This window comes from Rattus norvegicus, chromosome 20, assembly GCF_036323735.1.
Source record: "Rattus norvegicus strain BN/NHsdMcwi chromosome 20, GRCr8, whole genome shotgun sequence".
Classification (NCBI taxonomy): domain Eukaryota; kingdom Metazoa; phylum Chordata; class Mammalia; order Rodentia; family Muridae; genus Rattus; species Rattus norvegicus.
This window is the reverse complement of record NC_086038.1, coordinates 19,547,671-19,564,790: the sequence shown is the minus strand read 5'-3', so window position 1 is coordinate 19,564,790 and position 17,120 is coordinate 19,547,671. Positions and strand designations below refer to the sequence as shown.

Genomic DNA, 17,120 nt, shown 5'->3' with positions numbered 1-17,120 from the left:
TAGACATACAAACACACAAAACATACACATATGTGTGTGCATACACAAACACATACACATACACAAACACATACAAACACACATATACACATACACACACAAAACATACACACATGTACACATATACACACGTACAAACATGCACACACGTGCACACACACAAACACATACATACACACACAAATACACACAAAAACAAGCATACACACATGCATACACAAACACACGAGCAAACATACATACATGTAAACACATACACACACACACTATGGCCAACTCCCTCATCTGCAGCTTCCTTCCTGCTCAGGTCTCAGCTCTGACACCCACGCCCATCCCTCATGATAACTGAGGTCCTCAGACTCATTCTTCCAAACACCCTAATCTTACCCCATGGTCACATTTACCTTTCTGGATTTATATTGGCTTTCTTCCTCTTCTACCTCCCTTATCAAGCTTCGAGTTGGTGAAGGCTGAGATCTGGGGTAAGTTTGAATGACAAATCATGAGAACGATGGTTTAGTCTGGGAGATTAATGCCTTTTATTAGGCTCTGAATTGCTTTCAGGTAATCTGTCTCAAAAGCCTTTGGAAAGCAGGAAGTACAGTTGCCCAGGCCCACGGGGGATGTCGGGGATCCTGCTGGAATGCACCTGAAGGTCAGGTGTGGTAAAGGCTTCCTGCACAGCGGGGCTGAGATGAGGCCGGATGTGTTGCATGGGATGAAGGTGTGTCCTGTCTTCCTTGAATCAATCTCCTCATCCCTTCCTTCTCTCTAACCATCCCATAATGTAAAACACCCCCAAAATATCCTTCACTGGGATCCTGGAGTTTCATCTCATACCATCTGTTGAAGAAAGGCCTGTGCTGACTTAGTTTTCTAGTAGTTCCTTTAAACAAACTGACATAAAAAATAGAAAAACAAAATAAAATCGGCCAAGGGGCTATACACGTGGTACTTGAAGTAGGTTTTTTTTTTTCTTTTAAAAGTAGATACATTTTTTTAAAAAAAAATTCACCTAGAAACTGCTCTAGAATGAGCTCTCAAAATGTTGCCAGTTAAAGAACCTCTCTGTGTTATTTCTATTCATGGGTATGTGTGTGTGTGTGTGTGTGTGTGTGTGTGTGTGTGTGCATACATGTGTGTGAGTGTGGCACATATATGTGTACAGGTGCCCATGAAGGACAGAGCATGTTGAATCTCTTCAGACAGGACTTACAGGTGGTTGTGATTCAAATGACATGGGAACCCGTGAAGGCCACCTGGCCACCCTGCTGACATCCTCATTCTTTTTTTTCTTTTCTTTTTTTAAGAGCTCTTGTTTTGATTTCAGAGGAAGGGGGAGTTCAGTACTCATGTGGAGGCCATGCCTGGGAGCCAGCCAACGAGGCCTACTTCTGGAATCAAACTCGGGGACCCTGTCTCAGAACCAGACGAATGTTAAAAAGACTATTATTATAATCTGAACTTTTATTCTTGTATGAAAATTGTCACTTTATATATCTGGGAAGCAAACAAAAGGAATTTATTGTCATTTATACATAATCAAGATGTACTGGGGTATAATTAATTACACGGTGTAGAAAGTAAAACAGAGAGAGAGAGAGAGAGAGAGAGAGAGAGAGAGAGAGAGAGAGAGAGAGAGAGAGAGGACAGCAGCTGGAGCGCACTATGTACCTTGCAAGCATGAAGGTCTGAATCGGCTCCCTCAGATCAGAACCTACCTTAAGAAAAAGCGAGCAAATGCTTGCGGTCTCAGTGCTCGGGAGGCAAAGACAGGCAGCTTCCTGGGACGCCCTGGCCAGCCGGCCCCGCCTACTTCTGGACTCTAGGTCAGTGAAAGACCCTGTCTCAAAACAAGGTGGATGGCGCCTGACCGTGATAGCCAAGGTTGCCAGCTGCCCTGCACATGCTGGTGCACACACATGTATAAACATACACACACACACACACACACACACACACACACACACACACACACATATACACACATACATATGTAAACACACACACATACATACACACACATACACACACACATATATAAACACATACACATACACACATACACCAGAAAAGATGGAATTTTTTTCATCTAGAAAGGTAGTTACAGGGGTTGGGGATTTAACTCAGTGGTAGAGCGCTTGCCTAGAAAGCGCAAGGCCCTGAGTTCGGTCCTCAGCTCCGGGAAAAAAAAAAAAGAAAGAAAGGTAGTTACATTGCAGTAAGCCGAACGCTTTATTTTAGACATAAGACGACTCTAGAGACGATATCCTAAACATATTACAGAATAGGACAATTCTTTATTCTCTTGTCGTCTCCCATGCCCTTCAGTGTGTCTATGCCGGGTGGAGGTGGGGCTTACAAAGTCCCACCCCCACAGTGCGGTCCTATCCCTGAGAGGGTCCTGCTTGTGCTTTCTGAGGGGAAGGGCACAGCTCTGCCTGTCTCTTCTCTTCCTCACCTCTGTGCTCTGAGACTCTAGCCGAGCAGTGAAAGCGAGATTCCGAATCGCATCTCTTAAACACCATGACTTTACCTTCTTTCCTTCAGGGTTCATGAAGGGAAAAGACAAAGAAATCGATGCAGACCCTCTTAAGCACAGGGACACAAATTACTCTTGAGTTAATAATTCACTAGTTTACAGAGCCAAGGGAGACAAAGCAAGATCCCGAGTAAGTGAAATAAAGTGTCTGTGTGTGTATAAATAATTCATATTTTAATTAAAATTGCCTATGGAAATCAAGGCAAACTAAATATCAGCTTGACCAACGTACTTCTCTTACAAGCTTTAAGGAAAAAAAGAGTTATCTGATATAATATTACAGGGCTGTTGAAGGTCCCCAACCACATGTCACGTGACACAACTCGATGCCTGGTTCTATAATTAACTCTCAGTGTCAAGAGGAGGAAATGCTATCAGAACAGCAGGTACGCGCTGGGTTTTGCTGCGTGAGGCGTAATGAGGGTTTCGGATTTAACACTCTAATTCTTGTTTTATTACCACACTCAATTGTCCGTGTATCTTAGGATTCATGTTGTGTGCATCCGCCAAGTCATGTTTCTTTCATTAGCGGGTACAATTAATGTACACCGAGCCTCTAAGTGCTAACCCTCCATGCTTTCTTCTTGTGTAATTCGGTTGGCGATGATTAAAATAATTTTTCAATGGAGACGCCTCAGCTTAATGGAAAAAAAAATACTGCGGCAATGTAAGAAGCATTTGTAAACATTTTCGGGAGGATGTCGTTTGCTGTCGCACAGCAGATGGCCACACAAAGCAGCTCATCCTTGACAACACACAGAGACAGACCCCGGGGGGGGGGGGATGGGCGGAAGAATGGGAGAATTAATGCCATGTCATAAATAGCTTTTAGTCTCCCGCTCAACGTTTTGTTAAGTGTCGGATACCAGGTAGTGTTGACAGCCAATGACTTAGCCTCGGAAAACCTTCAACTAGTGAGCGCTTACTTACCCTGTGCTAGCCCCAGACTAACCATCTGCCACACACTCAGTCATAAGAACAGTGAAACGGTGAGGCACAGGGATGGAGTGATTTCCGAAGGGTCCAGTTCAGGTTAGCCGTGGACCTAGAGGGTCTACCAGCCGCCGCTTTCCTTTCCGTGACGAATCGGACTTCCTGTCCGGGCTTCCTTGTCTTTTTGTCACCAACTCGATGCAAATTATTGAGCTCCTCCTGCTTCCTTTTCTCGTCTGCAAAATATGGAGATGAGAGAAACCTGGGTCGCCGTGTGACTGGAAGAGCAAGTCTACCCCTGGCAACGTTCTGGGAAGTACGCCCGGTGATTCCGTGAGTACCCAGTGACCCTGACGCTGCTCTCGACTGTCTCGGACTGTGTGTTCTTCTGCTCTGGACTGAATCATTTTATGATTTTATGTAGGAAGTCATGCTGTGATGGTACCTGTTAGTAAGTGATGACTGTGAGTAAGGGATGACTGTCTTACATGCATTACTTATCACCATCAGAATCGAAGATTAACCTTCTGGATATCTTTCCTCATTTAACAAGTGATTATCCTATTTCATGTAGATTGGCAATGTGGTGATGGATCTATTTCCTAAGTATGCCCCACTCCCGTCTGCTTGATGTGATGATCCAGACATTAGCAGCAAGATGGATGTAGTTAGATAAAGTACACTGGGTACCCTGTCTGGTGTTTCTCCTAATCCCTTGATCTACGGCAGAGAAGTCTACCATGAGCAGCTGCTCTCCTCCCCCGGGCCAGTGAGCTCCAAAGCAAACACTGCATTTACTACTTACAGATTTCCGAGTCTCCACTCCAGTCCCCTCTTTCCCCTGAGATTCAGTTCAAGCATTCCCTCCCTCAGGAAAGCTTCCAGATATGTTCTCTCTCCCTGCCTGAACTTCTTAAACTAGAGAGAAACAAAGCAACAATAGCAACAACAGAACAACGCACATTATCCTCCCAACAACTGTCCTTAATTCCCAGTTAGTGAGCCACTAGTTTTCAGCTACTGGGTGTCTTTCCAGACTCCTTTGCAGCTACGTATGGCTAAGCTATGGTACACAGTGTATAACCAGAAGTACTGTGCTAACAAGTATCCTTAAAGAGAGGTAGCCATGTCAGTCTTTACCCTGAATCCCAGTGACGGTAAAGACACCAGACATCCAGAACTATCCGCCTCCAAATCCACCTACAAACCTTGTTTATGTGAGAAGGAAATAAACCTAGGTGTCTTCTTCATTAATTCTCATCTGAACTCATCTTTCTCGTTTGGTGATGTAAGTGCCTTTGGTACCTCTATCTCTTCTCTACCACATGATGCCATTATATCCAACTTCTGTACAGCTAGTGCTGTTCCAAGTGTGAATCTCCAAAGGCAAGGACTGCTAATTAAGCATGCGCCATGTTGCCAGCATCCAGGTCGATTTTGAATACACCCTTGATACATAGATGTCACCTGTATGAGAATGTGTGGGAGAATGTAAAATGCAAGTCCTGGTGTCACTTCCCTAGGAGCGTCCTCTTTTGCATGAGTGAGAATGTCTTTGTCAGGCACAAGTTAACAATGCATGATGGGAAAGGGGCACAGAGTTCCATGTCTGGGCTCCACCTTGTGCTTAGGCAGAAGGTCTTTGATGCTTCAAGGGACCAACACTGGAATCTTTGCTTTGGGCATTCAACAGTTTGTCTGGAAACCCTATGGTCTGAAGTCATTCTGGTTGAGTATTTAGGAAGACTTATGACTTTGGGGAAGAAAAGGGCCATGACTCTTCACGGGATTCTAACATCTGGACCAAGGCAATGGGTTCTGATCATGGGAGTCATGAGGCTTGGCTGGGACCCACGGGAAATCACTGACCAAGCTCTTATGTGGGATATCTTGGGTTTTCCAGAGGTTCATGAGTGTGGATTGCAACAGTGATGTCCTTACTGATGTTTGTTTCTGTAGTCTATGTAGACATGGTGTTGTTGGGTGGGGGTGAGGGGAGCTGTCTTGAGTTCTCCTTATTCCTGGAGGAGACAGATAAAGCCAAATGAGGAGGGTGCATGTGGTGAGGGGAAGCAGAGACTGGAATACTGGGTTCTTTATTGCTTAGGCAATAAAGGCATAAAAGCTCGTGCTTCTAGGCCTAGAATTGTTTTATCTAGATCTTACCTTCTTCATATAGAAAACGGAAAGGTTCAATGAGTTGCCTGTTGGCCACAGCTTTTTCATCTCTGAGACTCCTGAAGGAGTGAACATATGGAGAAATATGAGACAGAGAGTAGACACGAGGAAATCCAAGCATGCACGGGATGGGCTTCAGCTTCCTTTCATATGGATACTCCAACTACTTCATAAGCATTCTGCAGTGCGAGTGATGGCCTGAGTGCCTGTTAACTTGTTAAATTTCTGTCGCGCCAGCAAGGCAACTCATTGGCGTGATTCTAGATGCACAATGCATCGTAAGTCTGCTGATACTTTTCCAAAAGGCTGGAGGCTTCTGCACACAGAGGGAACTGGGATAGGCCATGAGCAGTCCAAAAGGATGCAATCAGTAGGGAATGGTGGTGATCTGAGGGACAGAGGCACAGCTGTAGGTTGCTCTTGTCATGCCCCATCCTCATGTCTATCCTGATGTGATGCTGAGAACACCGGGCAAACACATTCCCATCCCTGCTCCTGATGAAAAGCGCTGCTGATGCTCACCAATGAGCAGAAATGGCTGCACCCACTGCGAGTACCATTATCACTACGTGCGGAGTGACGCACCTTGGGACAGGAACTACAATGAGCCCCTGACTGCATTGCCTCATATAAACACCCAATTTCCTGAAGGGTCATTTACACATGAGAACTCTGGGACTCACTGATATTGCTGACCTCATATACTGGAACATAACAAGCCCAAGTCCATTTAGCCGCCAGCCGTTCACCACGAGGGGTCTACCTCTCCAACCATAGAAGCCTCTTGCTTTGAGGCAGGACTCAGGGTGCCCATGATGAGTTTCCACCAGCACCACCACACCACTCTGTACAAGTGAAATGTAAAAATATTTCTATGTGCCAGCTATTCCACTCCTAGGCATATACCCTAAGGACTCCAGATAATACCACAGACACTCGTGTGTCCAGGGTTATCACTGCTCTACTCATGACAGCAAGACACTGAGAGCAGCCGAGATGTCCAGTAACAGCTAAAGAGATCACGCGTGTGTGTGTTACAGATACACAAAGGGATATTGTTTAACTGCAAAGAAAAATAGAATTCTCAGGAAAATTAATAGTCCCAAGACTCAGAGAGGAAGAAAAAAAATGTCTTCTCCCATATGCTGATTACATCCCATTACATATATGTATATACGTAAGCAGATAGAAGTATGGGTAAAGTCTGAATGTCAGGAAAGGAGACCAGGAGAGAATGACATTCCACAATGAGGAAGGACGGAGGAAAGATGAGAGGACGCATGGAACAGAAGAGAGGGAGAGAGTCAGGGGAGCTGCAGAGGATGAGCAAGGATGGCGGGGCAGAAACAAGACGGAGGCAGAAGAGCCTCAAAACACGTTTTGTTTAAAAAAAATTATCCAATTTCTCTAAGAGTGTCTAATATATTAAACACTAACTTAAATTGTAAAAGAAAATGCTTTTGAGAGAAGAAAGAACTGTCTTTATTGCTACTGGTAAAAGGACTGACATGAACCCTCTGGGAAGAATGGAAATCTAGAACCATTCAGTGGGTTCATTTTGTGTTTTGTCCTGCTCCTCCTCTTCCTGCCCCCCCTTCCTCTTCTTCCTCTTCCTCCTCCTGCTCTTCCTCTCCCTTCTCCCCCTTCTCCTCCTCCTCCCACTCCTCCTCCCTTTCCTCCTCATCCTTCTCCTGCTGCTCCTCTTCCTGCTCCCCCTCCTCTCCCTCCCCTTCCTCCTTCTCTTCCTCCTCCTCCTGGTGGAGGGTCGGCCCCTCCTCCTCCTTCTAGATAAGATCTTGCTTTTTTATTAGCATACAAAGGCCTGGGTTTCATTTTGTCCTTTCATGACTCTTCTGCTCCCTTCCCTTATCCACTGTGCTAACCCCCCTTCGGGTCCCTTTCTGTGTTTATACCACATTTCTTTTTCCTTTGGGATTTCATGCAGATGTACAATGAAACACACACAATCATATCCACTCCCGTTTCCCTCTGTGAACCACCCCCGGGCCCCCAAACACATCCCCCTCCCACTTCAACTCCACATTGTGTTGCTAGTGCATTAATGTCAAATAGTGCAGAGCTAATCTGCCTTATCTATTAATCCTGGCAGAGCCAAACTACAAAGGAAAATCTTGACTTGAATCACAACACACAGAGCTAATGTAGCCATGTGAAATCTCATCCAAGTGCAGCTTAATGTCCACAGTGTCTCTTCTACACGTGTTTGGTGTCACGGCATCAATGACCTTCCTAGGAAATTTTCACTGCCATGCGTTCTTTGAACCTGGCACTGAATTTCATAATGTTTTTCAAGTGTGTAAAGCTGTTTGACAATGCCACCCACGCCCTTCCTGACCCCTCCCCCATTTCCGTCATTCCTGATGACCTCACCCCTTCCCTGTCTCCTTCTGCCTTTATGCCATAGACACACACGGATGATGCTGTGTTCCCATGAAAAATTTAGGATCCACAACTCAGAAGAAGCATTCAATATTTGTCTCTCTGAATCTGGATTTTCTTCCTTTCTATGATGATCTTCTATTCCAGCAAACAATGACATATCTATGTGCTTTGTGGCTGAATAAGGCCCCCATTGTCCATTTAGGTCACCATTCTGAACTCATTCTTCTATTGGTGGACACTTAAATAAATATACGTGCAAAATCCTAAGCCTCCGTGATTCAACAGTTAAAGAAGATGTTATTAGCTTGAATCTAAAATACTGATATCATCTGGTTTGTTGAGAATCTTGCTAAAACCATGTTTATCTCATTAGCCTGGCCCACGTCCCCTGCTTAGTAAGAATGCTAATGGTATTGGCTGCGTTTTTTGAACCTGAAATCTGGGTGCAAGCCACAGCAATGCCAGGGAGTATCAAAACAACAGGCGTATCTCCATCCTAGTGGGGGCATCCACCAAGGGTACCTGGGAGTCTTTGTCCTCTCAACACACATGGGTTTCAAAGAATGGCTCCATATTTTCCTGAAGATACAGCTGAAAGCTAACAGAAGGCTTTGACGGCTGAAGTTAATTAAATAACCAAGGAAGTGGGCCAGCGGGGAACCTCAGAAAGCAGCTTCATAGTACAAGAAATCAGCCCCTCAAATATTTTCAGTTTAAAGAATCTGCGTCAAACCTTAATGGGAAGCCACATGTTGTGGTAAATCCTGGCTTTACGTTTTGTGGTGATTTAGAGCCATTTTGGTGGTTTGCAATGTATGGGACCTGCAGTTACCCTTTTTAGAATATCAAAAAGATAAGCAAGCACAAGCATCTAGCTTTTGTTTAGGTTGACAAGGAGGCAAGGAATATATTTAGTTAGACGAACTGGAATGAGCCAGGGCTTAAACTGGTAGGCAAATATTAAGGAAGTCATTGAAATTCCAAAGTAATTTACCTGTAGTCTGCCAGCAGACTCCATTCTCTTAATTCTACAGGCATTTGTCCCTGCAATAAAATGTTATAGATGGTGTTGTAAAACTCTCTCACCTATGCGAAGTTTCAATTATTTTCGACAACGGAGTAAGTTTTGGCAGTAGATGGAATGTGTAGAATCATTCTTGTTCCCTCTCCCACAAGAACGAGTCTTCCTTATCTCTACCACTGTCTGCAACACTCATAAATTCAAGTAAATTCATTTCCCAAATCAACTACTATACCATGTTAAATGAAGCAGGGAGATTAGCTATCAAACCACATATTAGAGAGAGTTTCAAAAAGAAAACTTGCTGCTTCCAACCCTGACCAGCAGGAAAGGAGGGACACCACGATGTTCTTCTCAAAGCAGTTTATTCAGGAACCCTTTTGTCTGCAAGCAGAAACAATGTCTCAATCCAGCCCCCAGCACACTCATAACCTCCCTCAACCGCCTCAACCGTCCAGTCTGCGTAACCTCCGTTCATAGGTCCACGTCACTATCGTCATGGTGCGCCTGCGCAGCTCTCACGATGGGGCGTGGCTTACTTTCAGGCAGCAGTCCCGGGCGCCATCTTGGGATTGCCGCTACACCCGCTCCAACAAAAACCAACTGGGTTCTGGGTACAAGATGGCTTGACAAAGATTTCCTTTGACATCCTAAATCCCACCCCCCCAAAATGTTTCATTTTAAAGCGATCCTTGCACAACGGACAGGGCAAATGAGGGCGGATGGTGGCTCTTGACATCGTGGAGCTGGAATGAGTTGATAAATGACCCACGACCCAGGCAGCCTCATGGAAGTCAGTGAAAACGGGTGCCAGAGAGAGTGGGCGCTGGGCGCTAGAGAGCCCATGAGAATAGAGAGGGTTCAAAACAGGACAGACTCCCAGGAAGGATGAGAACCTGAGAGGCTGACTGAAGAAAGAGCAAATGGAGAGCCACAAGTCCATTCGGTCCCTATCTCCACCTCGATTGACTCCCAGACAGGAAGTGTGGCATAAGTTAGATCAGAAATAAAAACGGGAGACATGGTTGGCACAGAAAAAGATGGTTGAATCAACTGTGGACTTCTGGATGTTGGCACCTGACAGCTCATGGAAGTGGGACTTCTTAATACCATTGCTGGCTAGGATCTTAAAGAAGAGAAAACACACATGCCCGTGCATGCACATACATGCATGTGCACACACACACACACACACACAGACAAATCAGTTTTTTTAATAATAAGGTTCTTACCCATTATCAATGATAATTATCAATTATCAAAGCAAACCTTTGGAAACAGTTGGCACCCACCATGCTCCCATTATGCCTAATTATTTGGCGCCGAAGTGTCCAAGCATTTGTTAAACACCCTGTCTGTAATGTTAACTTTCATAATTTATTGGCTTCATCCTCACGAATTAATTGAGCTTTCTTTAACATCTTCAAATACTCATGGATCCGGTGACTGATCATCATGGTGTCGTCAGAATACATTAAGAAAAATTTGACGTGAAAGAAAGGAGTCTCCAAAAGGCCTAATCAATGCTGACAAACACATGGGGGAAGTTCTCTGCTTCCTGAGACTGGCATCAGATAAGGGTAAAGCCAATATTCGCAGTCTAAAGCAAAATTAAGACCTTTGAAGCAAATGAAAAGGTGTAGCCTAATGTGAAAGAAAAACTGGGGTCTAAAGATATTGTGTGGGTCCCAAGAGCTAACAGAATTCTAAATTTAATCTATTATGGAATTTTAAGTCACAGGGGCTAATAATGTTCTGCTCAATAGGATATGTGCTATTTAATAACACAAAGAATGATAAAAATGCATCATCCCTTCAATTACTAAAGACACTTTCTTCTTCCCTAGCATAAACATTTAGGGTCCAAAACTCACCCGTGGCATAGAATTATAAATCTCTATATTCTCAAAGGAAGAGGAGGGGGAGGAGGAGGGGAAGGAGGAGGGGGAGGAGGAGGGGGGAGGAGGAGGAGGAGGAGGGGGAGGAGTAGAGGGAGACGGAGAGGGAGAGGAGGGAGAGGGAGAGAGAAGGAGGAGAAGGAGAAGGAGAAAAAGAAGGAGGAGGAGGGAGAGGAGGAGGGAAAAAAGAAAAGAAAAGAAAAGAAAGAAAAAGAAAAAACCCATCAGTCAGAACTACCTCCAAAATTGACAGGATCATCTCCAAGTTCCAGGAAGAGGATCAGCTGCACTACATAGCAAGTTCAAGGCCTGACTGAGCCAAAGGAAGAAAAACGGTTGACCGGAAGAGAATACAGCCATGATTCGGACAAGACAGATTCACAAGAGTAGGTATAGAGTTATGTGGGGAGAGAAGGAGACAGACAGACAGACAGACAGACAGACAGACAGACAGACAGAGCAGAAAACTACTGGGAGACAAAGATGAAGGAAGAGACTTCACAAGAGTCAGAAAATGCACACTAACTGTGAAAAGCCCTAGTAATGTTTACAGCTGTCTTCCCAACAATAATAAAAACCAGAAGGCAACTGAGTGACATCTTTGAAAGAACACAGTAATTCGCAACCGTAAATACACTAGGGGAGAGAACTCGCTCCATGTGGATGTTAACTGACAGCCTGAACGTTTGTTCTTGGCTTAACAGTAAAGTAAGAAACCATCAAAGAAACGAAGGTAGGAAGGAGAAATGAGATCCGATCCTATCAAAAGTATAAATTCGTAGTTTTATGTAAAATTAAGTCCAACAAAAGCTGGAAGCTATTTCTTGAACGGATGAATAGTTGTCACAACCAAAAACTGATGATCCTGCATTATCGTGTGTAAAGGTGTGCGCACGATTCACACCCAAGCAAAACTAGGTGTTTAATAACTATAAAAACTTGCAATGCTCATTAATAGAAAAAAAACAAATAAGCAAAAAACACTTATGGAATGTTTTAGATATTCAATGACCAGCGTTTACGATTTAAAAAAATTTTTCTGAAAAGATTGCTAATAATTACTCCCTTCACACTGTTGGTACGAGTGTAAACTCCTGGTTTCTTTATGGAGGGCAACTGGATGCTATACAGAAAAAAATACACATATATAGTTTTTTGCATCAAATTTTGCTCCAGTAATTTCATTTCTAGGCCAACACACTTAGCCAAACATTAAAAAGGTAGACAAGAGGTTCAACTCGAACATTTATAACATTTTATAGGAGTAAGACTTGAGAAATGCCTGAAAATGTCAACAATAAAGGGAATCATTCAAATAGTAAAATATGCAATAAATATTAGGTAGTCACATGTGCTGTGAAATGAATATATATATACATATATATACATACATATATATGTGCAATCAAGTGTGAATGGCAAAGAAAATATTTCTAGAGTACATATCAAGTTGTGTGAACTGTCGTAGTATCTACCATCACAAGCTGTACATATCCTTTCTTGATTTATATATCTTTTTGTCTTTTCTTGACCTCAGTGACCTTGCAGGTTTAACAGAGTCCCAGAGGGACAGCGTGGCCAGCAAACAGTTGGCTGATGAAAGGTTTGAGAGAATCTTGAGCAGGGGAAACAATGAGACCAGGAAGACTCTTTAATGACTCTGCTCAAATCCCATAGTCCTGTGGGAAGGACACCTAGGAAGTCCCAGAAAAGACATGGGTGTGTCTACTATGTGCGATAGGTTATTTCTCTGTGGCGGGGAAATGAGCTAATTCAAACTAGATTAGATTATACTAAAGGCAGGTTTATTGGGAAGCTGCTCTCTGGCAAGTTCACTGGCCCCAAGGATTGAGGCCAAGGGAGTTTGCAAAAGAGAAAGGGCATGGGGCAGGTGTGGAGAGAGAGAGAGAGAGAGAGAGAGAGAGAGAGAGAGAGAGAGAGAGAGAGAGAGAGAGAGAGAGAGAGAACGTGCAAAATGTCTGGATTACATGGGAAGAACCGTTGGAAAGTTCAGGGTTGGGGGCGGGGTATGCCGGGTAGGGACTGAGGGATGCTGGGAGAACTTGGAGACCAGGTTGCTTTCATATGTAAAATATGCAGCTCAGTCCCTTGTCCTGGTCCAAAACCAAATTCTGTGTTTTCTTGTATTTCCTTTAATATGAATGACTTTGGTGAAGAAAAGCGACTTCTGGACTTGGCATGAGGCAGACATAGCTCTGAAATTTAGCCCTGTTGCTCATTCCGATGAAGAATCCTTGTAAAGGGATTCAGAGTATCCCTGCCACCTACCTATGCCCCAGGAAGACTGGGTCCATGCCTACTCACAGTCTACTCTGGTTAGGTTTTGTCAAATGACACAAACTAGTGACACCTGGGAAGAGAGAAACTAAACTGAGGAGTCGGAAGAATCTCCATCAAGTTGGCCTGTGGGAGTCTCTGGGGCTGTTGTAGCCCTGAACTGCACCGGAATCTGTGGTCTTCCATATCCTCTGCGTCAGCTCCTCCTGACTCCTGCACTGACTTGCCCTGAGTGACGGAGTATGACCTGCTCCGGTAGCAACAAAAGGCAAACTAAGATCGTCACCAAGCAAGGTCCTCTAGCTCACGTTTTCTTAAACATGGTCCATTCATTCCACCCCACATCTAGGCGGTAGGATAGCTTGTACAGAAAAACAACAAGACACGAGATTAAACGTTTCTTAACTGGGTCTCCGAAAATACAGTTTACTCACACTCTTGACTGTGCAGATATTATTTGTAGCGTCATTTTAGGCACACCAGTTAAATCTGGATCAAAACTCTGGGGCAGAGGATCCAACTCAAACAGCATTACCTCATACACGTTTCTGTTGCTAGGATACCAACTCCCATTCCCTATCTCAGTAGTGAAGCCGTTTTTAAAAAATCTATTAAAGAGAGAGGGAGAGAGCAAGAGTGAGAAAGCGAGAGAGCGAGAGAGCAAGAGAGAGCGAGAGAGAGCGAGAGAGAGAAAGAGAGAGAGAGAGAGAGAGAGAGAGAGAGAGAGAGAGAGAGAGAGAGAGAGAGAATGGCCATACCATCCCTCTGGGAGTCTGTTAAACCTGAAAGGTTACTAAAATCCAGAAAAAGACTCCAGAAATGCCGCTTGAGGTAGATACTGTGATAGTTCCCACAACTCAACAAATATTCTACAATTTTTTTTTAACCTCAGTGCGGGAATACCATGCTTGCTTGTTTATATTTTTCCCTTACAACACATTATTGCTTGGTTTCGGACTGGGACAAGGGATTCAGGTGCATATTTTACAAATCAAGGCAGACCTGACCTCCAGGTTCTCCCAGCATCCCTCAGTCCCTACTTGGCATGCCCTGCCCCCAACCCTGAACTTTCCATCCCAGGGGCTGGGCTGCCCTTCTCCCAGAGACTCTTCCCTATATAATCCAGGGATCTCTCTCTCTCTCTCTCTCTCTCTCTCTCTCTCTCTCTCTCTCTCTCTCTCTCTCTCTCTCTCCCCCCCCCTCTCTCTCTCTCTCCCCCTCCCCCCTCTCCTCCCTCCCCCTCCCCTATCAATTATGACTACCTTATATTTATTGCATACTCTACTATCCAAATGATTCTTTTACTATTGAAAATTTTGAGGCATTTCTCAAATCTTTCTCATATAAAAAAACCTGTTATGAATGTTGGACCTTTTGTTTATTTGATTATTGGCTAAGTGTGCGTTCCTAGAAATGGAATTAGTGAAGAAATACACCCGCATATATGTGGGACTGGCAAGTTTTATTTTTTAGAAGCTTATAGTTGGTGGGTGTCCTTTTCTTCTGACTCACAGTCTGAAGGTACCCTCCATCGTGGGATGGAAGTGAGGTCACGGGAACTTGAAGCAGCTGCCCACACCGCATCTCCAACAGGAAGAAGAGAGAGAGAGAGAGAGAGAGAGAGAGAGAGAGAGAGAGAGAGAGAGAGAGAGAGAGAGGTGTACACTGGGGCTCAGATCACTTTCTCCATTGGATAAAATCTAGGATTCTCCCACACAGAGAGTGGCACCTTCAATAATCTTCCCACAGCACTGAACACAATACAGACAATCCGCCACAGGGGAGCCCAGAGGCCACTCTTCCAGGAGAACCTAGATTCTGTGGATTGGAAATGCTCTAACCAGCACGGTGGGGTGAGCCGCAAGTGTAGCCATCATCCAAGACAACTTTTCTATCTGAAGAGAAACCATATGTTTGGAACAACTCAAGACATTGAAATCTACCAGTCTCGCCTCCACATGAAGTCCCCACAGGATAGCGAGTGATGGAAGCTTCCAGACAGTAATCCCTAACCAGAGAACAATCATGAGTTTTCATTAGTTCTGGAGCTCCTTTCTAAAACAATGACTTTACATTTGAATTTCCCTCAGCTGATCCCTTTCTACATACAGCGAGCCTAGTGGCTGCCTTGTTACTAACTTCAATGCTTCTAGAAAGAGGCACATGCAAGTATAGGTAAGTTCCCTCTTCTGTGGTGTAAGGGCTGGAAGAAAGCTGGTTTTGGGTGGGACCAGCCTTGTTTACTAAAGCTTTAAAATGGAGAACCCAGTATCTGTCAACTACTGTGGTGGAAGAACTGTGTCCATGAAATCAGGAGGTAGTGTGCAGAGCAAGTCAGACATGGAGAAGTGTCTGACAGGTACCTGCAGGCACTCCCTAGTCCCAGGTGGAGGCCCAGCAGCACCCTTACTATTCTCGAAAAGGAATCCTTTCAGTAGACTATCCCTCTGGCTCGAGCTGTGACAAATCAAGATTCTGTCACTTGGACAGAATCTGAAATCCTAACACTTGGGAGGAAGAGTAGGGAGGATCAGAAACTCACGATCATCTCAGCTACATACACAAGTTCGAGACCAGCCTGGTCTACATGAGACAGTCTCAAAACACAAAACAAAACAAAACCCCACCTTTTTCTTTGCCTAACTCACCAAGTTTTCTCTGTAAACCCTATCAGTATTTTCCAGCTTTTAAGTATTCCCAAGCTGAAGTCACATCTACCTTAAAACAAACCACTTTCCTGTTGTTAAAATGCATAGCTCCTGTGGCTTAATAATGAAATTCAAGTTTGTCGTCCAACGTTTTCAGTTCTTTCAGCTATTTGGGGCCTTGCATATAACCCACTGCAGAGACCTTCTGTTGAGACTGAAAGAAGAATAACCCTATAGCAGGGGTTCCTTGAAGCGTGCTCTCGGCTTAATCTACTCTGTTTTCTTACTAACTTCCCATAGATGGGCTCCCTTTCTGGTCAGAATCCCAAACACTAGTCTAGTATTTCAAATGCTAGATGCTCTCCGTGTCTGCGGGGTCTGAGGCCCTCGATAACTACGTGACTCACAGAATAGAAGCTTGTATGCTCCACTGCATTGCTGAGTGAACTCCTACAATACATAACCCCAAAACTCAGTTGCTCCCAAGAACCAGAGCGTACCGGATGTTTCAGCATCACATGCCAAACATGGCTTCCTCAGAGGTGCACTGAGGATGTTACTGTCAGTACAGCAACACTCAAGAGCCCCCTCTCTCCCCTTCTGTCTCTCTGTCTCTGTCTGTCTGTCTGTCTCTCTCTCTCTCTCTTTCTCAGTCTCCTCTCTTCTTTCTCTCCTCTCTCTCCTGTCTCTGTCTGTCCATCTGTCTGTCTCCTCTCTTCTCTCCTCACTCTTTCTATCTCTTCTCTTTTGTCTCTCTTTCTCTCTCTCCTCTCTCCTTTTTCTTTCCTTTCTCTCTCTTTTGGCTCTCTTTTTCTCTCTCCTGTCTTTTCTCTCCTCTCTTCTCTCTCTTCTCTTTCTACTCTTTTCACTCTTTCTCTCTCCTCCCTCTTCTCGTCTCCTCTCTTTTTTCTCTCTCCCCTTTCTTCTCTCTTTTTTCTCTCTTCCTCCTTTTTCTCTCCTCTCTTTCCTCTCTCTTTTCTCTTCTATTTTCTCTTTCTCTCTCTCCTTCATTCTCTCTCTCCTCTCTTCTCTCTGTCTCCTCTCTCTCCCCTCTCTCTCTTCTGTCTCTCCTTGTCTCTTTTCCTCCCACCCCCTTCTCAGATCTGACCTTTCTAGAATGACAAGTCTGCTCACATCCCATTGACCAGAACTGGTCAGGTACCCTTGGCTGGGACACACACGAGAGCCAGCATAGATGG

At 44.4% G+C, this 17,120-nt stretch overlaps 1 long non-coding RNA gene across 1 annotated transcript; it reads left to right on the top strand.

Moving 5' to 3' along the window:
- Positions 1–10,520: 10,520 nt before the first annotated feature.
- LOC120098858 (uncharacterized) lies at positions 10,521–11,568 on the top strand. The gene is made up of 2 exons (XR_005497509.2): positions 10,521–10,657; positions 11,229–11,568. It is a non-coding gene; the product is annotated as an uncharacterized LOC120098858 (long non-coding RNA).
- The last annotated feature ends 5,552 nt before the right edge of the window (positions 11,569–17,120 follow it).